Raw genomic sequence first — 27,172 nt, 5'->3', positions numbered from 1 at the left:
AACTGGTTCCCTTGTATTTATTGATAATGTGACTTCTGACAAAAGCAGGAGGATTAATTCTGAAGTGTTTCAGGCAATATTATCTGCTCATATTCAGTTAAATGCTTCAGAACTCATTGGAAGGCGCTACACAGTGCAGATGGACAATGACCCGAAGCATACTGCGAAAACAACCAAAGAGTTTTTTAAGGCAAATAAGTGGAATGTTATGCAATGGCCAAGTCAATCACCTGACCTGAATCCGATTGAGCATGCATTTCACTTGATGAAGACAAAACTGAAGGGAAAATGCACCAAGAACAAGCAGGAACTGAATACATTTGCAGTAGAGGCCTGGCAGAGCATCACCAGGGATGAAACCCAGCGTCTGGTGATGTCTATGCATTCCAGACTTCAGGCTGTAATTAACTGCAACGGATTTGCAACAAAGTATTCAAAAGTGAAAGCTTGATTTAGGATTGTTTAGTTTGTCCCATTACTTTTGGTCCCTTAAAAAGTGGGAGGCACATATAGAAACCGTGGTAATTCCTACACCGTTCACCTGATTTGGATGTAAATACCCTCAAATTAAAGCGGAAAGTCAGCAGTTAAAGCACATCTTGTTTGTTTCATTTCAAATCCTTTGTGGTGGTGTATAGAGCCCAAAATATGAGAATTGTTTTGATGTCCCAATATTTATGGACCTGACTGTATGTACTACTATAAATCCATACTAAAATAATATTTCCACAAAGATAAAATGTTAATTAAATAGTTTCTTAAATACTGGGAAATAGGCAATGAAACATTAAATACTGTACCTAAGCAATTTAAAACCATCTAAAGAAAGCAGTACCTACAGATTTGTCCTCATACACATAGTGCCTTTGGGCCTAATTAAGATGCGGGTGTTCTTGCTGCTGCCATTGCTATCATTTGCTGTACGCAATTGCAATTATAGCTAATATGGACAGAAGCTAACCTGAGCATAGGGACGCCCATTGCTGTCCCATCATTTCTATCTGACGTCATACAATTGCTGACACATCGACACCATCAACGCAAATCGGGTCGTGTCACAGAGTCTAAGTGCCTTTGAAAATGCGCACTCTGAGCTGCTCTCCCGGGATGCAGAGGGCTCTCCATTAGCAAATAAGATCGCACCTTGTAATTTATGCACACCCAGAAAATGCCAGGACATACCTGCCTTTACACGACCACTCCCTGCTCCCACCTCCAAACACTTTCTACAGTGCTTAAAGTGGTCCTAGAGAGGTGGTGGAACTCCCCCCCCCCCTCCTCCCCAAGATGCCAATGCAATAAAGGTATTGCGAGCACCAACGGAGTGTGCCCCAAATAAGGGGCGTGGTATCAAAAAGAAACAGGCGTGGTCACACAATAGTAATAATACCCACAGTAGTAGCACCCCTAATACACATAATGCCCACAGTAGTATCACCCCGTAATACACAATGCCCACAGCAGTAGCACCCCTTATACAATGCCCACGGTAGCAGTGCTCCTTATGCAATGCCCACTGTACTGGTAGTGCCCCTTATATAAAGCCCATAGTAGTGGTGCCCCTTATGCAATGCCCCCAGTAGTAGTACCCCTTATGTCCCCAGGAGTGATGCCCTTTATGAAGTGCCCCCTTTACAATGCCCCGACCACTCCCTGCTCCCACCTCCAAACACTATCTACATTGCTTAAAGTGGCGCTAGAGAGGTGGTGGAACTCACACCCCCTCCGCCCGGCGCCAATGCAATAAAGGTATTGCGCACGCCTACGGAGCGCATCCAAAATAAGGGGCGTGGTTTAAAATAGAAAGCGGCGTGGTCACACAATAGTAATAATGCCCACAGTAGTAGCACCCCAATACACATAATGCCCACAGAAGTATCACCCCGTAATACACAATGCCCACAGCAGTAGCACCCCTTATACAATGCCCATGGTAGTAGTGCTCCTTATGCAATGCCCACTGTACTGGTAGTTTCCCTTATATAGAGCCCATAGTAGTGGTGCCCCTTATGCAATGCCCCCAGTAGTAGTACCCCTTATGTCCCCAGGAGTGATGCCCTTTATGAAGTGCCCCCTTTACAATGCCCCGACCACTCCCTGCTCCCACCTCTAAACACTATCTACATTGCTTAAAGTGGCGCTAGAGAGGTGGTGGAACTCACACCCCCTCCGCCCGGCGCCAATGCAATAAAGGTATTGCGCACGCCTACGGAGCGCATCCAAAATAAGGGGCGTGGTTTAAAAAAGAAAGCGGCGTGGTCACACAATAGTAATAATGCCCAGAGTAGTAGCACCCCAATACACATAATGCCCACAGTAGTAGCACCCCGTAATACACAATGTCAACAGCAGTAGCACTCCTTATACAATGCCCACAGTAGTAGTGCTCCTTATGCAATGCCCACTGTACTGGTAGTGCCCCTTATATAGAGCCCATAGTAGTGGTGCCCCTTATGCAATGCCCCCAGTAGTAGTACCCCTTATGTCCCCAGGAGTGATGCCCCTTATGAAGTAAGTACCCCCTTTACAATGCCCTGATTAGTAGTGCCCCCATTAGTAATGCCCTTAATGGTAATGCCCCTGTGTAGTATTGCCACCAGTAGTAATGTCACCTGTAGTAATGCCCCCAGTCATTTAGCCCCCTGTAGTTTAGCCCCAGTAGTTATGCCCCCAGTAGTTTAGCCCCAGTGGTAATACCCCTGCAGTTATGACCCCAGTAGTTTACCCCCCTTTAGTTTAGCCTCCCAGTGGTAATGCCCTCAGTAGTTTAGCCCCTGTAGTTTAGTCCTCATGTAGGTTGCCTCATGTAGTTTAGCCCAAGTTGTAATGCCCCCTGTAGTTTAGACCCTGCAGTTATGCCCCCAGTAGTTTAGCACCCAAGTAGTAGTGCCCCCAGTAGTTTAGCCCCTATAGTTATGCCCCCAGTAGTTTAGCCCCCTTGTAGTTTAGCTATCAGTAGTAATGCCACCCTGTAGCTTGCTCCCTTGTAGTTTAGCCCCATGTAGTTTAGTCCCCAAGTAGTAATGCCCCCAGTAGTTTAGCCCCTGTAGTTATGCCCCCAGTAGTAATGCACCCCTGTAGTTATGCCCCCCGTAGAAATGAGCCCCTGTAGTTTGCCCCCTTGTAGTTTGCCTCCTTGAAGTTTGCCCCCAGTAGCTTTCCCCCTTGTAGTTTGCCCCCAGTAGCTTGCCCCTTTGTAGTTTGACTTCAGTAGTTTTCCCCCTTGTAGCTTGCCCCCAAGTAGTAATCCTGTAGTAGTTTAGCCCCTGTAGTTATGCCCCCAGTGGTAATTACCCCCGGTAGTTTGCCCAACTTGTAGTTTACCCCCATGTAGTTTAGCCCCCTTTTAGTTTAGCCCCCTTTTAGTTTATCCCCAAGTAGTTATGCCCCCAGTAGTTATGCCCCCAATTAGTAATGCCCTCAGTAGTAAAGCCCCTGTAGTTATGCCATAACACAAAACACAATATTCACCAGGCCCCGCTCCTGTGTCTGACCACTGTGATCCTTCCGGCGTCCACTCCTCGGCACTATGAGAGAGATGTCATGACGTCTCTCCCATAGTGCACACTGACAGAACCAGGAGCCAGAAGCCAGAGCTCAGTAGTGAGCGCCTGCTGCCGGCTTCAGCTTTGGAGAGGGAGCCGGGCGCCCGCTGGTAAGAATCTCAGCAGGCGCCCGTCATCTCCTTGCTGCGCTGGGCACACATCGGGTTAGGTGAGCCGGAGGAGGAAGAACTGCGTTCTGTCTCCAAGTGGAACTGACGGAACGAAGTTCCGCCCCGTTCCACCTCACTTTAACCCCTGGCTGTCTACCTGTAACTCACTTTGCAATCAATTCCTCTGTGTGACTGTCATCACAATTCATCCACTTTCCATGCCCACTGCGGCTCAGATGCATGCGCAGTAAGAAAACACTGACCGATTTGCATACAGTAGCCACTTTGTGACCACATCTAAATTAGGATCCATGTGCCATGCAGTGTCAGATGCAGAGGCGGAACTACCGCCAGTGCAACCAGTGCGTTGCACTGGGGCCCGCCTCTGTCCAGGGGCCCAAAGCATGTAATGAGTCAAACTGACTCATTACATGCCGCTGTGTGCCTGCGGGCAACCGCTGCCCGCAGCACACAGCCGACCAGAGAGGAGAGGAGCGCACTGCAGCGGCACGGGGGAGAAGGAGGAGGAGGGAGCCGCAGCAGCGCTTTGTTACTGGTTGAGGCGCTGCTGCCCCTCTGCTTCACTATAGGCTGTCTTCCGAGAACAGCCTATAGTGAAGCAGAGGGGCAGCAGCAGCAGCGCCTCCACCAATGACACAGCGCTGCTGCGGCTCCCTCCTCCACCTCCTCCTCTCCTGCCCGGGAATCGTGACCAGAAGCTGCACCGAGGAGCCTGAGCCAGCGGAGAGGGTAAGTATAATTCATTCATTCTTTCTTTCTTTCTTTTGTCGCAATGTGTAACAAGGGCACGCTGTCTGCCGCAATGTGTAAAAAGGGGGAATCTGCCTGTCGCAATGTGTAAAAATGGGGAATCTGCCTGCCGCAATGTGTAAAAAGGGGGAATCTGCTTGCCGCAATGTGTTGTAAATGGGGAATCTGCCTGCCGCAATGTGTAAAAAGGGGGAATCTGCCTGCCGCAATGTGTAAAAAGGGGGAATCTGCCTGCCGCAATGTGTAAAAAGGGGGAATCTGCCTGCCGCAATGTATAAAAAGGGGAAATCTGCCTGACACAATGTGTAAAAAGGGGGAATCTTTGCCGTAATGTGTAAAAAGGGGGAATCTTTGCTGCAATGTGTAAAAAGGGGGAATCTGCCTGACGTGATGTGTAAAAAGGTGGAATCTGCCTGCCGCAATGTGTAAAAAGGGGGAATCCGTCTGCCGTAATGTGTAAAAAGGGGACACTGTTGCCGTTATGTGTAAAAAGAGCACGCTGTCTGCCACTATGTTTAACAAGGGCACGCTGTCTGCCGTTATGTGTAAAAAGTGTACGCTGTCTGCCGCTATGTTTAACAAGGGCACGCTATCTGCCGTTATGTCTAAAAAGTGTACGCTGTCTGCCGCTATGTGTAACAAGGGTACGCCGTCTGCCGTAATGTGTAAAAAGGGCACGCTGTCTGCCGTTATGTGTAAAAAGGGGACGCTGTCTGCCGTTATGTGTAAAAAGTGCACGCTGTCTGACGTAATGTGTAAAAAGGGGGACGCTGTCTACCGTAATGTGTAAAAAGGGGACGCTGTCTGCCGTAATGTATAAAAAGAGGAATCTGTCCGCCGTAAGGTGTAAAAGGGTCTCTACCTGGTGTAGCGGTGCTACTGTGCAGCGTAATTTGAATAATGGAGACTACTGTGCACCGTTTTATGAATTGGTATTATTTTGTGGCCACACCCCTTCCCCACGAAGCCACGCCACTATGTATTTTTGCGCGCGCCTACGGCACGCACTGCCCCTGTTTTGCATGCAGGGGTGGGGCTCCGATGCCGTTTCTTGCACACAGTGCTAAAATATCTAGTTACGGCACTGTTGCTAGGTATCCATTTCTCTGGCCCTGAGCAGGTCCCCCTCACCAGATCCTCTCCAGGGGTGAGGGAGTGGACTTGGATGGGATGGGGGGGGCAAAGCATTTTGTCGCACCTGGGCCCACCGCTCGCTAGTTCCGCCACTGGTCAGATGTCAGCACGGCTGAAATGCTCCAAGAAAAGTACTGTACCATACTTTTGTGACAGTCTGGAAGGAACACCACAGTCTTACCGGATGTACCTTGACTGATGTCGATCACTTTTCTTTGCAGAGAGGTAAGTATCACCTTTGCTCGTGTTTTCTTTATGAATAAACAATGACAAAATCTTAACTGCTTCAAATTTATTTAAGGCAATAATGGTTTGTGTAATATTTAGCCTTAGGTAAGCTGACCATAGGACAATTGCAAATATCAGGTAAATACTTCAGCGCAGCAAAACATTTTCAAATATTCCACAAAACTTGTAAGATCGACATTACTTCTGTAAACATAAACGCTTTTCCTTTTCAGTTTTATTAATACTGTTAGGCAATGGCAGGTGAGCAGCGGGTAACGTGGCACTAAGTAATACTCTACCTGTAAAATAGAGAAAGAAGTCTTGCTGCTCCTGACTTAGCATATCAGTAGCACTAGAGCCGGTTAACCGATTATTAGTAACACTATAAATTTCACACAATATAAATAACACAACACAATAACCCACGACTGTATGCAATGTATCACGCAACACCGGGTACCCTCTTATTCAGTCACTTAAGAACGCCAGTTCAGGAACCTGACCTATGCACAGGGTTTTATGGTAGTGCTTTCTCAAGAATGGTTTATTCCTAATCAACGTTCAAAAGTCACCATGGGCAACAAGCCCGAGTTTGGAGGTCATTCCGAGTTGATCGCACGTAGCAACTTTTTGCTGCTTGTGCGATCAATTAGACGCCAACTATGGGGAGTGTATTTTAGCACAGCAGGGCTGCGATTGCTTGTGCAGCTCTGCTATGCTAAAACAGTTTTCTGCAGAACAAGACTAGCCCTGCAGTTATTTACCCTGTGCGATGGATCCAGCGATGAAGGTCCCGGAATTGACATCGGACAACCGCCCTCCAAATGCCGGGACATGTCTGCATTCGGATCTCCATGCATGGAAAACGGTGAGTTGATGCCCTGGAACGCCTCCCCGCTGTCAATCTTCTTGCGTCACCGGTCACATGATACACTGTGGTCCTCTGCTCCAGAAGTCACCCCCTTTGGCCGCACTCACTTGCAGCTTTTCTCCTCTCCCTCTCTTGGGCTAGAACGCCACACTCAGCCTGTGAAATCCACCGGGTGTCTGGGTGCAAGGAAGCACCTCCCGCTCGTCGCGCTAGTGCTCTCTGGCAACCCAGATCAAATAGGGTACATGTCACCTCACCTCTCGCCTCCTCACACCTCTCGCCTTTCCTTCACACTGGCTCCATCTGCTCTCTCCTCACACATGCTTCCCCAGCATCTGACATCACCTCCTAGCCGCCATCCAATCCGCTACTCCCAGACTTTCCGCGCTCTCTCTCCAGTCATCTGCGGCTCCCCCCGGGTTTCAATACACTCCAGGTTGTCTCTCTTTGTACCACCTGGGTTGCCTATCAACCAGGTTAAAAGTGCACTGTCCCCACATACAGTGCATTAAGTTTATAAGTGGCCTGGGGGCAGTTACTGTTTACAGCCGCCAGTGGTACTCCACAAGTGGTCTCCTAGCAGTGGGATGCCACAAATTCTCCTACTGAAATGAGGAGTGTCCTCACGCCTTATGGCAACAAACAAAGCAGTCAATAAATAAAGGCACATTAGCACCCATAACAGGCTCGCATCTGACCCTGCGTAGTGCAGACTGATCTCCTCACTTCTGATGCTTCCGTTATTTCACAAGTGTCAGCTGACTCCATTGTGTCTTGAACTAGGACATTTGACGCAGGAGAACTTACATCTATCACATCAACATGATCAATTTCTGCTACAGAAGGGAATACAGTTTCAGACATGCCAGTAGTGTGGTGTAGTCCCCATACTGGCCAGAACACATTCAACATCTCAGATACAGAGTAATTACTGCATAAGAGTTTAGGTGCACTTGACCTCTTTGTAGGCTGTGGCTTTTCCACTTCATGATGGCTGTACAGGTATTTCTTCAACTGGTTGCGATGAACAACCATCGACCTTTCGTCTTCAAGATTTGCAATCCTGTATACATCACTTTCTGGGTATGGAATTTTGATGTCTTTGTAAGGGAACACACAAATAACTCTGTGTGTTCCACTTTGTATGGCGGGGGAGGCTCCCATGTCATTGCCAGTGCACATATGTTAGATGGGAGCTCTGGACTTTAAGTGGACCAGAGCTCCGCATCTGGTGGCCATTTCAGAAGGAGGGGGGGGGGCATCAGGGCTGCAGGTGTTAGCCGCAATAAGAGTCCCCTGGGGCATCCGTTAGAGGGGCCTCGCTTGGTTGCAGCTTGTAGCACTACTGTCGACAGTCAGGTCTTGAGAGGTAGCCAATCGCTTGCGGCTGGTGTGGGGAACCCTGCTCCGTCTCACCCCTCTGCTGGGTGCGATGGATGGGGCCATAGGCCTGGCAGGCATGGCATAGGTTCCCAGTATGGTGATGCTGTGGGGGGTCCGGTGGATGTTTTTGACCCTTTGGCTTTGTCTGCTGCCCTTTCCTCCATGGCTTCAGTACTCGCTGCCTTGGCGCTGCATACTGCGCCAGAATCTAATGGTCCCGCAAGGGTTAGGCACAGCATTCAGCCTGTTTTTGGGGGTGCGGACCCTGGTGTTGCTCAGTTTTTGCAGGCGTTTAGTGATATGGGGTCGGCCGTGGCCCGACTTGGAGGTGTTGCACCTGCATCTCCTGGGTTTGGCCCCTCTCCCGGCTACCTGGCTCTGGGGCTCCAGGGCCAGTTGTTTCTTCTTTTTCAGATGCCGGAGTGGATATGGATCAGAGTGTCCGTGCCAGCGATGAGGAAGGATCATTGTAGATGGGGGAACAGCTAGGACTGTCAGGTGAGGAGTCTGGGGAGTCTGTTGTGCAAGTTTTGGGCTCTTCCTCCTCTTCCCACTCTAGGTCTAACCTGTCTTCCTTTTCTTCCTCCTCCTCTTCTCCGGGGTCATCGGTTAGCAGTGCTGCCCAGGTACTTAAGTACGCTGTTGAATATGCTAAGCGGGAGGCAGGGAGACGCATGTTAGGCAGGAGGCAGGCGAGCTGCTGACATTTCCCGGAGGAAAAGGAAGCTCCGTAACTTGCCTGGGGTGGTGCATTGTGACTATACTGTGGTTTTGCGTGGGCTTCGCGAGAGCTGTCGTAGGTAGATTCAGAAAGGGGACTATGTGGATAAGTACGTTTTTTTACAGATGTAGCAAAGAAGGATTTTAAGGCCGCTAGAGCGAAGGGTGGTGTCGATGCCTTTAAGTTGTATAATTGGTTGGCTGGTTTTTGTGTGTTTGCCGCTTGTTATCTGGAGGATCGACCTGGCGAACATATGAACTTAATTAGGTATATTCACATGATCCATGGCATGCAGCGAAGTTACAAGGTTGTAGATTGGCGTGTGTATGATGAAAAGTTCCAGGCAGAAGCAGGACTGCTTGCCAGTGATGGATTTTGGGTGCAAGGATGTGAAGGTGTGGCTGGATGTTACAAGGGCCCAGGAGGTAGTGAAAGATAGTTCTTGAACTTGCATTGATACTCCGCAGTCGGCTCCTGGTGTTTCACATGCGATTGTGGAAGCTCCCTCGGCTCGGCGGTTTGGGGTGTCCGGACGTTCCCAGCACTGGCTCCTGCAAAAGGCAAATCCACCTGCACCCTTGGCCAACGGTGTCATTTACGACACCTCTGCTTGCGCTGCGGCGGGTCCCATCCCACAACCACTTGCTTTCAAGCTAGTCATCCAGTCGCTAGGGCTGGGAATCCTGCACCGGAAAAGCCCGTGACTCTTTCCTCTACTAAGTAGAGCCCCCATCCCGGTCCATGTAGAGGCCATGCGCAAATGGTTGTGGTGGTATTGTGAGGCTACAGATTTTCTGTTGGATGGTTTTTGTTTTCAGTTGATGGTCCGAGGGGTTATTCATGTGGGGGCTCTGTCTGCCCGTTCCTTCCCTGATGTTTTGAGCGGCAAGGTTGATAAGGAGATTCAGCTGGGGCACATGGCGGGCCCTTTCTCGCAACCCCCACCGGAGAATTTAGTTGTTTCTCCAGTGGGTGTTGTTCCTAAAAAGGCCCCGGGGAAGATTAGGCTCATTCAACATTTGTCTTACTCATCGGGGCCATTGGTTAACGATGCCATGCCTCCTGAGCACTGCTCGGTGGTTTACCAATCATTTGATGATGCTCTCTGTCTGGTGAGGAATTACGATCCTGAGACCCTCATGGCTAAGATCGATGTTGAATCGGCTTTCCGTCTGCTTCCACTGCACCCGACTCACTTAGAAATATGGGTTTTTGGATTGGTGAGGAATATTTCACAGACAAGTGCTTGCCTATGGGATGTTCCATTTCCTGTGCCTTTTTCGAGAAGTTCAGCACCTTACTGCATTGGTGTGTAGAGTTTGTTCGGGTGGCCATGGGATTGCCCATTCCTTTGCGCGGAACTGGCTGGTTCAAGTGGCTGTGGTGACATTTTGTTCAACTGGCGTGCGCTTTTATATCATTTCGGAGTGCAAATAGCGGATGATAAGATGGGGGGTCCTCTCTCTTGCTTATCATTCTTAGGGATTCAAATTGACACTGTGCCTGCCCCAGGAGAAGGTGGGCAAGCTGATCGGGGTCATTGCACTGTGTGGTGCATCGCATACAATAACGTTTCTGCAGGCTCAAACGCTTTTGGATCTGCAGAAATTTGCATGCAGGGTCATCCCTATGGCTGTTTTGTTGTGAGTTGGAGCGGGCACAGCGGGGGTCTCCAGATCCCATCATTTGATCAGGTTGTCTTCTGAGATTAAACGAGACTTAACTGTGTGTGCTTCCTTTCTCGAGGATTTTAATGGTGTTCGGATCTGGTTGGCCCCTCCTGTCGATAATTTTTGTTTGCAGTTGTTTACCAATGCTGCTGGAGCGTCGGGCTTTGGTTGTTACCTTGGAGGGACCTGGTGTGCTGCCCCCTTGCCATGCAGCTGGTTAGATGGTGGTTTGACTAAAGACCTTTGGCTCATGGAGTTGCTCCCCATCATGGTGGCCATGCAAGTTTGGGGCGCGCGTTTTTTCAGTCGCAGCATCTTGTTCAGGTGTGATAATCTGGGCGCGGTGCATGCAATTAATAATCAATGAGCTAAGTCGCTGATGGTGTTGTGCGTTTTTGCGCACCTAGGGGGTCGTTCCGAGTTGATCGCTCACTAGCTACTTTTAGCAGCCGTGCAAACGCATAGTTGCCGCCCACGAGGGAGTGTATTTTTGCTTTGCAAGTTAGCGAACGCCTTTGCAGCTGAGCTCTGCAAAAACATTTTGTGCAGTTTTTGAGTAGCTCTGGACTTACTCAGCGATTGCAATCACTTCAGTCTTTTTGGTCCTGGAATTGACGTCAGACAGATGCCCTGCAAATGCTCGGACATGCCTGTGTTTTCCCTACCACTCCCAGAAAACGGTCAGTTGACACCCATAAATGCCCTCTGTCAATTTCCTTGCATTTGGCTGTGCGAATGGATTCTTCGCTAGATCCATTGCACAGCAACAATGCTCTTTGTACCCGTACAACAAGCCTGCGCATTGTGGTGGATACACATGCGCCCGTTTTGGCATTTTTTTACCTGATCACTGCGCTGTGAATATCGACAGTGAGCGATCAACTCAGAATGACCCCCCCTAGTGCTGATATGTTTGCGCTGCAATGTGCTTTTTAGGGCGCAACAAGTTCCGGGGGTTGATAAAGAGGTGGCCGATTTACTGTCTCAGTTTCAATGGGAGAGATTCCGGGCACTTGCTACGGATGCTGATGATGTTGGGGTGCTTTGCCCTTCTTATGTTTGGCAGGTTATCGAGCCAGCTTGGAGGGGCTAGCAGACAATTCCATTGCCCCAAGTACCCTCCAGAATTATTGTCAGGCTTGGGCAGAATGGGAAGCATTCTCCCGTGATCGGGGGCTTGCAGGTACAGAAGGGACCACGGTTATCTTGGCTAGTTTGCTGTGCCTAGGCACAACATGGTTTATTAATATAAACCCTTCATCTATTGTTCTCAGCTGCAATACAATAGAGAGAACAATACAGCAGGAGATTAAGTCATTACAGCAGGGGATTAAGTCCAATTGCCCAGTCTCAGTTAATCCTATTAAAGGTCAAGATAAACATGGGCCATCTGCATGAATGGGCGTCAGACGATGCTTTCTTTTATTTGGCAGCTCTGTGTTTCTGGAAGATCTAGGGCGGTCGACTGTAGATACCTTGAAGTTATTTCCCTTTTTGGCAAAGTTGAAGGGTGTTCCCGACTTTACAATTTTTTTTTTACTCAAGATGGCCATGAAAGGTTGGGCTCGGGTAGTTCCGGTTGCCCCAGATAGTAGATGCCCCATCGATGTGTCCCCTCTCCCGTCTGTTCTCGTGGCAGTTGCTGATGTCGCTTCGTCAGCCTTTGAGGCCCTAACATTTCAGTTAGCTTTTTCCATGACATACCATTGCGCTTTCTAGGTATCGGAGTTGGTCGCCTCCTCCAAATGGTAGGAGGCGAGGATGCTCCGTTCCGACGTGCGTGTCAGTGATAGGTCGTTGTGGTGTAAAATTCGTCCCTCTAAGAATGATCAGATGTGCAGGGGAAAGTGGGTTCCCTTGGTACCCTCCGTTTCCCTGGACAGCTGTTGCATTATGATGGCTCTCCACTTACTAAGTGTCAATTTAGCTGGATGCTGTGTTGTTGCTTTGCCTGTGTAGGCCTCTCACCCCGGGACTTTGGTACTTATTCCTTAAGGATTGGGGCTGCCACATCGGCCGTGGCTGCTGGATTTTCGGTTGGTGTGATTAAGGTTTTAGGCCATTTGAAATCGGCCAGTTATAAGCGCTACATTAGGCCTGATCTTTTATCTCGACCTTTCAAGAGTTGGTTTTTCATGTTTTTTGTTTTTGCTGATTGTTCACTTCATTTGTCTCTTTGTCTTCCCATGTCCTTCCTACTCGGGTATTAGCTACTCACCGCTGCTGGCAGAGGGGGTCCAGAGGGTTATACGATTTTTTACCTGGACTGACGGACTTAATTTGGCTTAATTACATCCTGATTCGGCTAATTGTCTCCAATCCTATGTCCCTCGGCAGTTTTTACGTTTTAACACCTGTTGAGTTATTTGTGTGTTGCCTTCATGCGGTGTGTTCCCAATGCCCATCAAGTTTACTGCTGTGATGATTTTGCATCTTCCACACCAGTTCTTCAACTGTACAAGATTCGGCCTTTGCATGGCGGTTATAATCATCAGCTTGACTCCTCTGCCCCTGCTCAGTACGCTGTTTGATGATGGCGTTAGAGGTCTTAAGTCATCTCTGGTGCTCCAATCCATTTGCGGCATATCCCCTTGAGTGACCTCTTCTGGGAGGGATAGCTGGACATCCGCAGGCAATCGTTCTTCTCTACCGAATAGGAGGTAGAATGGGGTGTACTCGGTGATGCCCGTGCTCCTTATTGTTATATGGGAACATGATCTCAGACAGGAGATTGGGCCTATCTCGTCTTGTCTCTGCGGGTATTGACCGCAGCATATTAATGAGTGACTCCGTTACATTGGGGGTGGTATGTTGTTGTGTGTAAGTTATTGCAGTCATATAGGGGGTCATTCCGAGTTGTTCGCTCGTTGCCGATTTTCGCAACAGAGCGGTTAAGGCGAAAATGCACATGCGCATGGTACGCAGTTTAGCACAAAACTTAGTAGATTTACTCACGTCCGAACGAAGATTTTTCATCGTTGAAGTGATCGGAGTGTGATTGACAGGAGCGGTTAAGGCGAAAATGCACATGCGCATGGTACGCAGTTTAGCACAAAACTTAGTAGATTTACTCACGTCCGAACGAAGATTTTTCATCGTTGAAGTGATCGGAGTGTGATTGACAGGAAGCGGGTGTTTCTGGGCGGAAACTGGCCGTTTTCAGGGAGTGTGCGGAAAAAAGCAGACGTGCCAGGATAAAACACGGGAGTGTCTGGAGGAACGGGGGAGTGGCTGTCCAAACGCAGGGCGTGTTTGTGACTTCAAACCAGGAATGAAACGGGCTGAGCTGATCGCAGTGTAGGAGTAAGTCTCGAGCTACTCAGAAACTGCTAAGAATTTTCTATTCGCAATTCTGCTAATCTTTCCATCGCAATTCTGCTAAGCGAAGATACACTCCCAGAGGGTGGCGGCCTAGTGTGTGCAACGCTGCTAAAAGCAGCTAGCGAGCGAACAACTCGGAATGAGGGCCATAGATCGCACAGCTCTTGAAACAGGCGGGATTTAAAGGCAGAACCTTGGTCTGTCAATATTTTCTCCAGGTAGCCATAGTGTCTCACGAAAGCTCTCCATAGAAGTTCAGCTGTCATCAATGCCGTCAGATCCTTAACTAGGACGGCGACCGCAAACTTGGAGTAGTGGTCAATGGGGCTAATTCAGACCTGATCGCTGCTGTGCATTTTCACACAGCAGAGATCAGGTCTTAACTGTGCATATGCCAGCGCCGCAGTGCACCGGCGTATGCCAGGCAGCCAACGTCTGTCTCAGCCCTGCAATCGTCTTTGACTGATTGACAGGCAGAGGCATTCACTGGACAGGAATTGGTGGGGCAGGCGGCGTTTGCCCGCCATTTTAGGGGCGCAGTCCGGGCAATGCAGGCATGGGCAGATCGTGCGGGGAAACGCACAGCGGAATAGCCCTGTGCTGTGCCCCTCACCCCTGGTATCATGTCAGGGAAGCTGATCGTAGATGTGCTAAATTTAGCGCATCTACGATCAGGTCTGAATTAGGCCCAATGACTGTGATTGCATATTGATATCCACTCTGACTAGGCTCTACTTTCACATGGTTGATGAAAAACAACTCTAGCGGATGATGCGTTACAATGGGGTGCAGGATTGCTTGCTGATCCACAGGGAGCTTCTTCTTTATAGTGCCGTTTGAGCAACTAGAGTTCCATTCTTCGATACCCTCCCTCATGTTCACCCAATAGAACCAACGTTGTAGGGTGTATTCTAGTTTCTGGATGCCAAAATGACCGGATTGGTCATGATAGGCCCTCAGTCCTATGTCGCTGTCTTTCCTCTGCAGCACAATTTGACTGATTGCTAGGTGGTTCCTCGGGTTGATGCCACGACAAATCAGTAATCCTTTCTGTTTTCGTAACCGGATCCTTTGCCTCCACAGTTTGATCAGTTCGGGTTCTGAAATATGGCGCTCTGATTTGGACAGCAGCCTTCCTGATATTAATATGTCTTTCAATTTTCTTGAGATAGGGCTTGAGTTTTGTATTTTGACCGAATTTATATCATCTGCTGGCAGTCGCTGAGTGGCTTCTTCTGTTTGGGCACAGGCACTAGTGGGAGCCCTTTGCCAGCAGTTCACAGCAGCTCAAAACCTAGGTATCTCCACTTCCTCCCACTCATCTGTGTCAACTTCTGGCGCTGTATGTGATGGGAACTGGGACAGTGCATCAGCGTTAGTATTAATTTTGCCACTCGGGTATTTAATAGTGTAATTGTAGTTCGCCAGTCTGGAATACCACCGTTGCTCTAATGCTCTGAGGTTAGTGGGATTCAATTGAGCTAGATGGTTATTATCTGTGAAGGCCATAAAAAGGGTTGCTAGAAGGTAATCTTTCAATTTTTCAGTTATTGCCTATACCAGCGCTAAAAACTCCAACTTGAACGCGCTGTAGTTGGCATCAGTGCATTCGATTCTTCTGAGACTTCTGCTCGCACAGGCAATAAAGCACTCCTTGCCCTGTTGTTCCTGGGACAACACAGTCCCGAGGCCACAATTACTCGCGTCAGTGTACAAGTGGAATGGACGACTGTAATCGGGGTATGCCAGGATTTGGTCATCTGTCAGCAGATTATTCAGCTTATCGAAAGCAGTTTATTGGGTCTCTGTCCTCACCCCTGGTATCATCTTCCCATGCTGAGCTGAAGAGCAGTTCGTGGAAGGGGTTGACTACCTTTGTGAACTTGGGGACAAACCTTCGGTAGTACCCAACAAATCCGAGGAAGCTTATCAGATCTTTTACAGTTGTGGATACTGGCCAGTCTCTGACAACGGCAATCTTCTCTGGGTCAGGGGAGACCCCATTGGTGCCTATTATGTGCCCCAAGTACTGGACACAGGTCTTTAGTAAGTGGCGCTTGGAGGCTTCAGCTTCAGATCGTACTCCGCCAGGTGCTGGAACACTTCCCTGAGGTGTCGTAGGTGATCCTCATATGTTTTGGAATAGATAATCATGACATCTAGGTAAAGGAGTACCATGTCGAAATTCTTGTGCCCCAGGCAGTACTCTATCACCCTCTGAAAGGTTCCTGGGGCATTGCACATCCCGAAGGGCATTTGTGGGACCTCAAATAGGCCCATAAGCATTGTAAATGCTGTCTTTTCTCTATCAGTGGCCGCCACTTCCATCTGCCAATAGCCACTGGTCAGGTCCAGCGCCGAAATGTAGGCTGCCGAGTTGGGTGCGGTGAGTGACTCTTCGATACGGGATAAGGGGTATGCATCCTTGTGAGTCACCTGGTTGAGTTTCTGGTAGTCCACGCAAAAGCGAAGACTCCCATCCTTTTTCTGCACCAATACCATAGGGGCCGCCCAAGGACTGTGGCTTTCACTGATCACCAGAGACCTTCTTTCCTTCCAAGCTATAATGGTTGTTTGGTGGCATTCCTTAATCGGGGGAACTTCTCCAAAATCAGCAGGATGTTGGCTAAAACTACTGGCATTCTACTGGATCACATGTATTACTCTTTCACAACATTTCACTGATGTATTCTCAACTCCTATGTGGACGTCACGCCTGATTCAGTTCTCTTTGCTGGGCTCTGCCTCCTGTGTAAGCATCTGTGTGTCCATGGTGGATACTTCTACCACATACTGAAAGGTCACCCAGGATAGGCGTGCCATGATTTGAAGGCGATAGAGTCATATTGGATAATCATTATGGTTGAGGATACTTACCGGAACTATTTCTCCAGTCACTGTGACTACAGCCCTTGCAGTGGCAATATCATCCCTCACAGTGGTCAGGCATACTTCAATGACTGCATCGTAGGTCTTCCCTTGGGGACCACACTTGGCCTTTCCCCATACCATGGTCTCCACATTTTGTTGTAACGTCAGGGGTCTGTGAATTGTAACTTTCACTTTGCTGACTTCTCTGTTTGTTACGTATAGCCATCACGGCCGTTGCTTAGCAACAGAAATGCCATGTCATTAGCTGGCTGCTTCATGCTAATGATCAATCCTGGAGTGAAAAAGTTTGCAGCACTGGGCTAATTTGCACTGTATCAGGTGCTGTAATCATGCAGGCTGAGTTCTCTGGGAATGGCAGCACTCATCTGGTTCCAGTCAGCTAATCGGCTCCTTATAAATAGGATTTGTTTTTGCTCAGTTAGTGTTGGTAATAGCTTCATGTAGGCTGTGTCATTCGACCTGGCAAACTACTTGAAAGATTCTGTTAAGAACTTTGGAAAGACTCCGTATGGCATCCTCTAGGAAACTCTTGTCGAGTTACATCTCCAAAAAGGTCCTATTCCGATTCAGTCAGGAAAGCTAATCTTGGGAGAAATATTCAAATTTGTTTCTGAGCTTGTATGAGAGATTATACTAGGCGAACTTTAGGAAGGTCTGTTCTTGCCTAATCTGCTGGAGGATTCTGTCGTATTAACAGCTCCAGAAAGGTCCAGTGAATTCTGGTCCAGAAGATCCCTTTTATTCTTTGGTAGAAAGACTCATACCTGTCGCTTCTATGGTGAAAGATTCTACTTGGAAGAATTCTGGAAAGACCTTGTGCTACATGTCCATTAGAGGATCCTGTTGTTACCATCTCCAGGAAGATCTGATGGATTCCTGTTCAGGGAGATTCTCAGAACACCCAGTGAAAAGATTTATCATAGTTCCAGATCACTCGTGTTCGTGTCATCCATGTCTGTCCTGGGATTCCTGTCGCCAGTTAAGCTAAGTCCTGGTTTATTTATCATCTATTCCAGTCGCCTTGCTGTGTCTTTTTATATCTGTACTGGCCATTGACTGTGATTCCGTGACTGTTTATCCCTTCTGGTATATACCCTATTTACCACCTTGAGGTTAATCCTAGTGACTAATTTACAGTTGCACCCTCAGCAGCTGTATTGTGGTGCTTACCTGCCATTTAACACCACCTAGCGGTCCTCTGTCTGTTGTATAAGTATCTACTGCCCGGAGGCAATAAGACCTGGGGGTGGCCTAAGTACCAGTGTGCCTGCTTGCACTAAGGGAACAATGGGTCACTGCTATAGGCAGCAGACCTTTCACTGAGGTGCTCTAGTTACTTATCCTGCAGTACAGGGTTCCCTAACACCGTTGAGACAAATTAATTGTTGTTGTCCCTGTATAATCATAATCATGTCACTTAGAGCCTTCCAGGCAACAGGCTGGGCCATTTTTAATGCTGAGATCAGCTCATCTGGGCAGCTCTGCAATATATTCATCCCTATGATGATGGGAGGGACAGTCGGGTCATCCACGTCGGTGATCAGGCAACCTTGGTTGTGCAGCTCAGCCTTTTAAATGTAGCACACAATGGGGGTCATTCCGACCCGATCGCACTATGCACTTCTTCGCAGCTGTGTGATCGGGTTGGAACTGCGCATGCGCCGGCGCCGCAGTGCGCCGGCGCATGGCAGTCATTGTTGCCTAGAGACCACCTCGGAGACAGAGGCGGTCGCTAGGCGGGAGGGGGCTGAACGGCGGCATTTAGCCACCGTCTAGGGGGAGCAGTCCAGCCAACGCAGGCGTGGCCGGACCATTCAAGGGCCGGCCGCGGCGGCTGTGTGACGTGTCATGCAACCTCTGCGGCCAGCGGGTGCGATGAGTAACACCCGGCCAGCCGCAATAGCTGCGCTGGCCGGGAGTTACCCCTCAAATACAAAGGCATTGCTTCTGTGCGATGCTTTTGTATTTGTGCAGGGGGGCAGGCACTGACATGCGGGGAGGAATAGCCCTGTGCTGGGCGTCCCCCTGCATGTGTGAGTTAAGGATCGTAGCTGTGCTAAACTTAGCACAGCTACGATCAACTCGGAATGACCCCTAAAAGCCTTGGCACTGGATATCTTGTCCATTGCTGGCCATCAGTTTCAACCATGATGGGGGTGGGGGAATCATGTCGGCCGCCCCCTAATGCTGATGATAGGTCTCTGTCTGGATGGTGGTCACTTGTGACCCAGTGTCGAGCATGGCTAGCATGGGTGTCCCATTACTTTGGATGTTGATGACAGGGCATTGGCCCACATATTTGGGACACCATTCTTCTGGTGTTGGAACTACATTGTTGATTCCCCCTGAGGGTTGGTCTCTGCCTCAGGGAATTGGCATTTAAAGGCTCCTGCAGTTGGCAGTTCCTCTTGATGTGGCCACTTCGGTCACACCTTCAACATATGGGACGGCCCAAGGAGTCGAATTGGTCCGTATTCCTCCTGCCCCTGCAGGGAGGAGGTTCCCACCAGTCATTCCGCCCTTCTCTCCTGACAGTACTGGGCTCGTTCCTTTCTGGGGGAGTATGTCTCAGAAGCCTCTGTAGTTTCCGACTCATGGTATCCATCCCCAGTGTCAGCTCCTCTATTCTACCTTTTAGGTCAGCCATCGAATCAGCCTGAGGGTTCTGCCCGGTTTGCATGACCACTTGTTTGGGTGTCTGGAGGCTCTCTCCATTACACCCCTTTTCTTAACAATATGTCATTTCCGGGAAGTGGGTTTCTCTTGTTTGTAGTAGGCTGATAATTTTTAGAGCCGACTCCTTGAAGTTCAGGAATGAGTCTGGACAACTGGAGTTTCAATAGTCTAGTTGGGTACTGATTCGTTCTTTGCTTGCACCTTTGATGAATTGATTGACTAATGTTTTGTCCACCTCTTTCACTTCTGAAGGATCAATGTCTTGTATTTTCTTCAATGCTTCTTATAGGCTCAAGGCGAAGTCACATAGTGATTCCCTGGGGCATTGTTTCCAAGCATAAAAGCAGGAATTTAGCTCTGCCAACGTGGTGGTGTCAAACATCGTCGCTAACTGCTGGAAGAGTTGCTCTCTATCTTCTTTTTCATTGGTTGGCCACAATAGTACCTCCCTTAGTGCTGAGCCTCTCAGCTGTCTGATTAGTATTTCTACCTGCTGATGTTTGGTCAGCGGGTAGAGTCTGTACATGGCTTGCAACTTGTTTTTAAACTCTGTCCATGAACTTGAGTCCTTCTTGTCCACATCTCTGGAGTATGTGGGTAACCACGGCACCCCAAAGTAGTATGGGAGTGTGATGGGGTTTTGTCACAACTGAGGGCCTGAGCTGACGGGAGGCAGCCTCAGTTGTAGGGGCTGAGATGTACCGGAACCTGGGAGGTTGTATCAGACCCCTGGACATGTAAGTAACATGAATAATAACTGCCCGAAGGCGTGACCACGACAACTTGGATAAAAGTCAATGATGTTTATTATGACAAATCCGCAACACAGCAGCAGTAAAAGAAAACGTAAAAGTCAGCAAATAATAAATACAGTTCCTGGGTACTACAGGATGGCAGGAGCCACAGGGCACTGGTAGTGTGAGATAGTTCTTATGATCTTCTAGATGGAAAGTCCTTACCAGGCCCGACTGTAGCAATGGAGATAACCCAGGATTGTGCCAGCTGGTGTTCCAGGAAAAGCTGGGTTGCTGAAGGTAAAACAGCTGCTGTGGATACTGGCTGGAACCAGACTGTTGTTAGCACGGAGTGGATACTGGCTGGAACCAGTTAAATAATAAATGAACTTGGGAGCGATGAAATATGAACTGAAATGTAGAACTTGAGAGCGGAGAAATAATAATACCGGTGGAGAGTGGTAAAGTGTAGAAAGGACACCGGCCCTTTAAGGAAAGCTGTACTCTGCTGGAAGCTGAGCTGGAAGCAGGTAATGTTGTAGCTGGAAACAGATGAATCCACAATGGATTGGAGAGTCAGGCTACACCGCAGGTGGAATGCTGGTGCGGGTCTCTATGGTGGAAGTCTTGAGACAGGAGCTGGAACCTGGAAGACAATCACAGGAGAGAGACAAACAGGAACTAGGTTTGACAACCAAAGCACTGACGCCTTCCTTGCTCAGGCACAGTGTATTTATACCTGCAGCAAGGAAGGGATTGGCTAGGCAATTATGCAGATTATCAATACTGAGAACAGATTGGTGGAAATGATCAGCTGACAGAATCCAAGATGGCTGCGCCCATGCAGACACTTGGAGGGAAGTTTGGTTTGTAATCCATGTGGCAATGAAAACAGTAATGGCGGCGCCGGCCACCGGAGACAGGAGGCGCCAGGCTGACAGATGCACATCCAACCACGCGGACACAGCGGAGGCCGCGGCCGACGTAATCGCCACTCAGACACTCTGCATGCAGAAGTTCAGGGACGGCGGCGGAGGCCGCGGGAGACGCCATGCCAGGTGTAATATGGCGTCCACTGTGACAGCGTCCCAGAGTGACAGGATAGGATACAGGAATGTACACATCAGGATAACAGATGGGATCCGGTCCTGGAGCGCTGAGCCAGCCTTAGGAGGCATCTGATGGGTAAGAAATGGTGTCCAGATACCCGGATCGTGACAGCACCCCCCCCTTTAGGAGTGGCCCCAGGACACTTCTTTGGCTTTTGAGGAAACTTGGAATGGAATCTCCGGACCAAGGCAGGAGCATGGACATCAGAAGCATTGGTCCATGAACGTTCCTCAGGACCATAACCCTTCCAGTCAATAAGATATTGTAGTTGACCGTAACGGTGACGTGAGTCCAGGATCTTGGCCACTTCATACTCAACGCCTCGTTGAGTTTGGACTTTCGGAGTTGGAGGAAGTGAGGAATGAAACCGATTCAAGATCAGCGGTTTCAACAGGGAAACATGGAATGTCCTGGGTATTTTTAAGAAGGGAGGCAACTGGAGTCTGTAAGCAACAGGATTGATGACTTGTTCAATCTTGAAAGGACCGATATAGCGAGGTGCAAACTTCATACTGGGAACTCTTAACCTCAAATTCTTCGTGGATAACCATACCCGATCACCCACCTTGAGAGCAGGAACTGCTCGACGCTTCTTATCCGCAAACTTCTTGTACCTGAACGATGCCTTGAGCAGAGCTGATCGTACGCTCTTCCAGATATTGGCAAACTGATGCAAGGTGATATCCACTGCGGGAACAGAAGTTGCTGGAAGCGGTTGGAACTCAGGGACTTTAGGGTGGAATCCAAAGTTAGTGAAGAATGGTGTTGAAGCAGATGAAGAATGATACTGGTTGTTATGACAGAACTCGGCCCAGGGAAGTAATTGAACCCAGTCATCTTGAGAGGAGGACACATAGATGCGGAGGAAGGCCTCCAAGTCCTGATTCACCCTCTCGGTTTGACCATTGGTCTGAGGATGGTAAGCCGTGGAAAACTTTAGCTTGACTTGGAGGACTTGACATAAACTTCGCCAGAATTTGGCTGTGAATTGAACTCCTCGATCTGAGTTAATTTCTTCAGGAAGACCGTGGAGTCGGAAGATCTCTTGTATGAATACTTGAGCCAACTTGGAAGCTGACGGAAGACCGGTGAGAGGAATGAAGTGTGCCATCTTGGTGAACCGGTCAACTACCACCCAGATGGTATTGAACTTGTTGCACATGGGTAAGTCTGTAATGAAATCCATCGACAAGTGGGTCCATGGTCGACGGGGAACGGATAGTGGAACCAGTTGCCCCGCAGGCGACTGGCGGGATACTTTATGTTGGGCACACTTTGGGCAAGATGCAATAAACTCCAAGACGTCCTTTTTCAGAGTTGGCCACCAATAGGACCTAGAGATAAACTCCAGGGTTTTTTGGATACCTGTATGTCCGGCAAAACGGGAAGCATGGGCCCAATGCATGAGCTTCTTCCTTAGCATCGGCTTCACAAAACTTTTCCCTGATGGGGGCGTAGAGTCCATCCCTACCATGGAGAATGCCAACGGATTTATAATAGGATGCTTGTCTGAAGACTCTGACTCATTTTCTTGCTCCCATGAGCGGGAAAGGGCATCGGCCTTGCGATTCTGAGAGCCCGGACAGAACTGGAGTTTAAAGTCGAACCTGGAAAAGAAAAGTGCCCATCTGGCCTGACGAGGGTTGAGACATTGTGCGCCCTTCAGGTATAAAAGGTTCTTGTGGTCTGTAAGTATGGTGATTGAATGAGAAGCTCCCTCCAACAGATACCTCCACTCTTCTAGAGCGAGCTTGATGGCTAGCAACTCCTGGTCGCCAATGGCATAGTTGCGCTCAGCTGGGGAGAACTTCCGGGAGAAGAAACTGCAAGGGTGTAAATGGCCATCTTTAGCCCTCTGAGATAACACCGCTCCTACTCCAACGGAGGAGGCATCCACCTCTAAGATGAAAGGAGAGTCGATGTCAGGCTGTTTCAGAACAGGCGCAGAGATGAACCTTTGTTTTAAAAGATGAAATGCTTGCATGGCTTCTTCAGACCACTTGGACGGGTTAGCACCCTTCTTAGTGAAAGCAGTAATAGGTGCCACAATGGTGGAAAAGTCTCGTATAAACTTTCGGTAATAGTTGGCGAACCCTAAGAACCTCTGGACCCCTTTGAGGGTTAAGGGTACCGGCCAATTTTGGATTGCTTGTAGTTTCTCAGGATCCATCTCTAGTCCGGAACCAGACACAATGTACCCTAGAAACGGAATGGACTTGACTTCAAAGACGCATTTTTCTAATTTGCAATAGAGATGATTGACACGGAGACGGGACAGAACCTCTTTAACCCAAAAACGATGTTCCTCTAAATCGTTGGCAAAAATGAGGATATCGTCTAGATAGACCACGACATGACGGTATAGAATGTCTCTGAAGATCTCATTGACAAAATGCTGGAAGACAGCTGGAGCATTGCTCAATCCGAAGGGCATGACGAGGTACTCATAATGTCCGTCACGGGTGTTAAAGGCGGTCTTCCACTCGTCACCCTCACGGATCCGGATGAGATTGTATGCACCTCGCAAGTCCAGCTTTGTAAAGATGGTAGCTCCGCTAACTCTGTCAAAGAGCTCAGTAATCAGGGGTAAAGGATAACGGTTCTTGATGGTAATGTCGTTCAAACCTCTGTAGTCGATGCACGGCCGCAGACCACCATCTTTCTTTTTTACAAAAAAGAAGCCTGCGCCGGCTGGGGAAGAAGAAGGTCGAATGAACCCCTTTGCTAGGTTCTCTTTAATGTATTCCTCCATAGAATGCGTCTCAGGCAGAGACAACGGATAAGTTCGGCCTCGAGGTGGAACCTTCCCTGGAACGAGATCAATCGGGCAGTCCCATTCTCTATGAGGAGGAAGGATATCAGCAGAAGCTTTACTGAACACATCCGTGAAATCTTGATATGGAGGAGGTGGAACATCAGACGACCTGGGGGAGGAAGAACAGACAGGCAATACTTTAAACAAACATGTCTCTGCACAGGAGGAACCCCATGCCAGGATTTGCGTAGTCGTCCAATCAATTGTAGGATTGTGAAGACGGAGCCATGGAAGGCCCAGGACCACAGGATGTGTGGCTCTTGGAATCACTAAAAGTGAAATAAGTTCGGAATGAAGAACTCCCACTCTCAGACGAACTGGTAGAGTCCTTAGAGCAATAACAGTATCAAAAATTTTACTGCCATCCACGGCAGTTAAGGAAAAGGAGGAAGGAAGTCTCTCGGTGGGTAGGGACCACCGTTTAACATAGGCTTCAGTAATAAAGTTCCCAGCTGCTCCGGAATCAAGGAGGGCAATGACGTTCCGATAACGTTGAGCAACTTGAAGCGAGACTGGGAGATTACAATCATGAGGAGATGGAGAGGAGATCATTACTCCTAGCCGGCCCTCTCCTGGGCGAGCTAGGGTTTGGAGTTTTCCCGGACGTTCGGGACAGGCATTGATGGTGTGAGACGGAGCTGCACAGTAAAGACAAAGAGACTCAGAGAGACGTCTTCGGCGCTCAGCAGGAGTTAAACGGGAACGGACAATTTGCATGGGCTCATCTTTAGATGGTGACAGTTGACGAGGAGGAGGAGCAGAAGATTTTGGAGCAGATGATCTTCCACGCTCAGTTGCTCTCTCTCTGAAACGTAAATCAACTTTTGTGCAGAGTGAGATTAGCTCATCTAACTTAGAAGGTAAGTCTCTGGTAGCTAACTCATCTTTAATAAGCTCAGATAAGCCATGCCAGAATGCAGCATACAGGGCCTCGTCGTTCCATGCCAGTTCGGATGCCAGGATCTGGAACTGTATCAGATATTGTCCTACAGTACGTGACCCCTGGCGTAAACGGAGAATCTCGGATGAAGCTGAGGTTACCCGGCCTGGCTCGTCGAAGATGCGCCTGAATGTTGACACGAATGCAGTGTAAGAAGATAGCAGGGTGTCGGACCTCTCCCATAACGGTGATGCCCAGTCAAGGGCGGAGCCACTGAGAAGAGAGATGATGTAGGCAATTTTTGTACGGTCACTGGGAAAATTGCCAGGTTGTAGCTCAAACTGAATCTCACACTGGTTGAGAAATCCCCTGCAGAATCTTGGAGATCCGTCAAATTTTGCTGGCGTTGGAAGATGAAGACGTGGAGCAGAAATGGGTAAGGTGGGTGGGGTTATAGCTGGAGTCACTGTGGTTGACGCACCAGATGCGCCTGATCCACGGAGAGTTGTCTGAATCCCATCCAGTCGAGTAGAGAGATCCTGGAGACAGCGGATGATGTGGCCCTGTGCAGCTTCCTGATGTTCTAGTCGGGCTGCCAGTTCTTGCATCGGCCTGGCCGCTTGATCCTGGTCTCCGGCTGGATTCTTTAGGTCAGTGCTTACTGTCACAACTGAGGGCCTGAGCTGACGGGAGGCAGCCTCAGTTGTAGGGGCTGAGATGTACCGGAACCTGGGAGGTTGTATCAGACCCCTGGACATGTAAGTAACATGAATAATAACTGCCCGAAGGCGTGACCACGACAACTTGGATAAAAGTCAATGATGTTTATTATGACAAATCCGCAACACAGCAGCAGTAAAAGAAAACGTAAAAGTCAGCAAATAATAAATACAGTTCCTGGGTACTACAGGATGGCAGGAGCCACAGGGCACTGGTAGTGTGAGATAGTTCTTATGATCTTCTAGATGGAAAGTCCTTACCAGGCCCGACTGTAGCAATGGAGATAACCCAGGATTGTGCCAGCTGGTGTTCCAGGAAAAGCTGGGTTGCTGAAGGTAAAACAGCTGCTGTGGATGCTGGCTGGAACCAGACTGTTGTTAGCACGGAGTGGATACTGGCTGGAACCAGTTAAATAATAAATGAACTTGGGAGCGATGAAATATGAACTGAAATGTAGAACTTGAGAGCGGAGAAATAATAATACCGGTGGAGAGTGGTAAAGTGTAGAAAGGACACCGGCCCTTTAAGGAAAGCTGTACTCTGCTGGAAGCTGAGCTGGAAGCAGGTAATGTTGTAGCTGGAAACAGATGAATCCACAATGGATTGGAGAGTCAGGCTACACCGCAGGTGGAATGCTGGTGCGGGTCTCTATGGTGGAAGTCTTGAGACAGGAGCTGGAACCTGGAAGACAATCACAGGAGAGAGACAAACAGGAACTAGGTTTGACAACCAAAGCACTGACGCCTTCCTTGCTCAGGCACAGTGTATTTATACCTGCAGCAAGGAAGGGATTGGCTAGGCAATTATGCAGATTATCAATACTGAGAACAGATTGGTGGAAATGATCAGCTGACAGAATCCAAGATGGCTGCGCCCATGCAGACACTTGGAGGGAAGTTTGGTTTGTAATCCATGTGGCAATGAAAACAGTAATGGCGGCGCCGGCCACCGGAGACAGGAGGCGCCAGGCTGACAGATGCACATCCAACCACGCGGACACAGCGGAGGCCGCGGCCGACGTAATCGCCACTCAGACACTCTGCATGCAGAAGTTCAGGGACGGCGGCGGAGGCCGCGGGAGACGCCATGCCAGGTGTAATATGGCGTCCACTGTGACAGCGTCCCAGAGTGACAGGATAGGATACAGGAATGTACACATCAGGATAACAGATGGGATCCGGTCCTGGAGCGCTGAGCCAGCCTTAGGAGGCATCTGATGGGTAAGAAATGGCGTCCAGATACCCGGATCGTGACAGGTTTACATTGGCCATTGCTGGTGGTGGGGCTGCATCAGGTGGTCCAGCTGCCTTTGACTTTGGTGTGCTTGGCTGAGAAGTCATCGGTGTTGGCTGTGAGGTTGTCAGCGATTCTTTGCTTTGTTCTGTTGAGGACATTTTCTTAACCCGTTCGTTATCCTGTTCGTAGGATGCCAAATTCAAGTTGTGACACTCTGGAAGGAACACCACAGATACTTGTCTTACCGGATGTACCTTGACTGATGTCGATCACTTTTCTTCGTAAAGAGGTAAGTATCACATTGGCTTGTGTTTTCTTCATGAATAAACGACAAATTCTTAACTGCTTCAAATTT

At 48.9% G+C, this 27,172-nt stretch overlaps 1 protein-coding gene across 1 annotated transcript in view; it reads right to left on the bottom strand.

The window, feature by feature from the left end:
* Positions 1-27,172, bottom strand: part of LOC134908924 (cytochrome P450 2C5-like) — a 194,809-nt gene that overhangs the window by 17,011 nt on the left and 150,626 nt on the right. The window lies entirely within an intron of this gene.

Source organism: Pseudophryne corroboree, chromosome 4 (assembly GCF_028390025.1).
Source record: "Pseudophryne corroboree isolate aPseCor3 chromosome 4, aPseCor3.hap2, whole genome shotgun sequence".
NCBI lineage: Eukaryota > Metazoa > Chordata > Amphibia > Anura > Myobatrachidae > Pseudophryne > Pseudophryne corroboree.
Note: the sequence above shows the minus strand (reverse complement) of the source record. Positions and strands in the feature narration are given on the sequence as shown.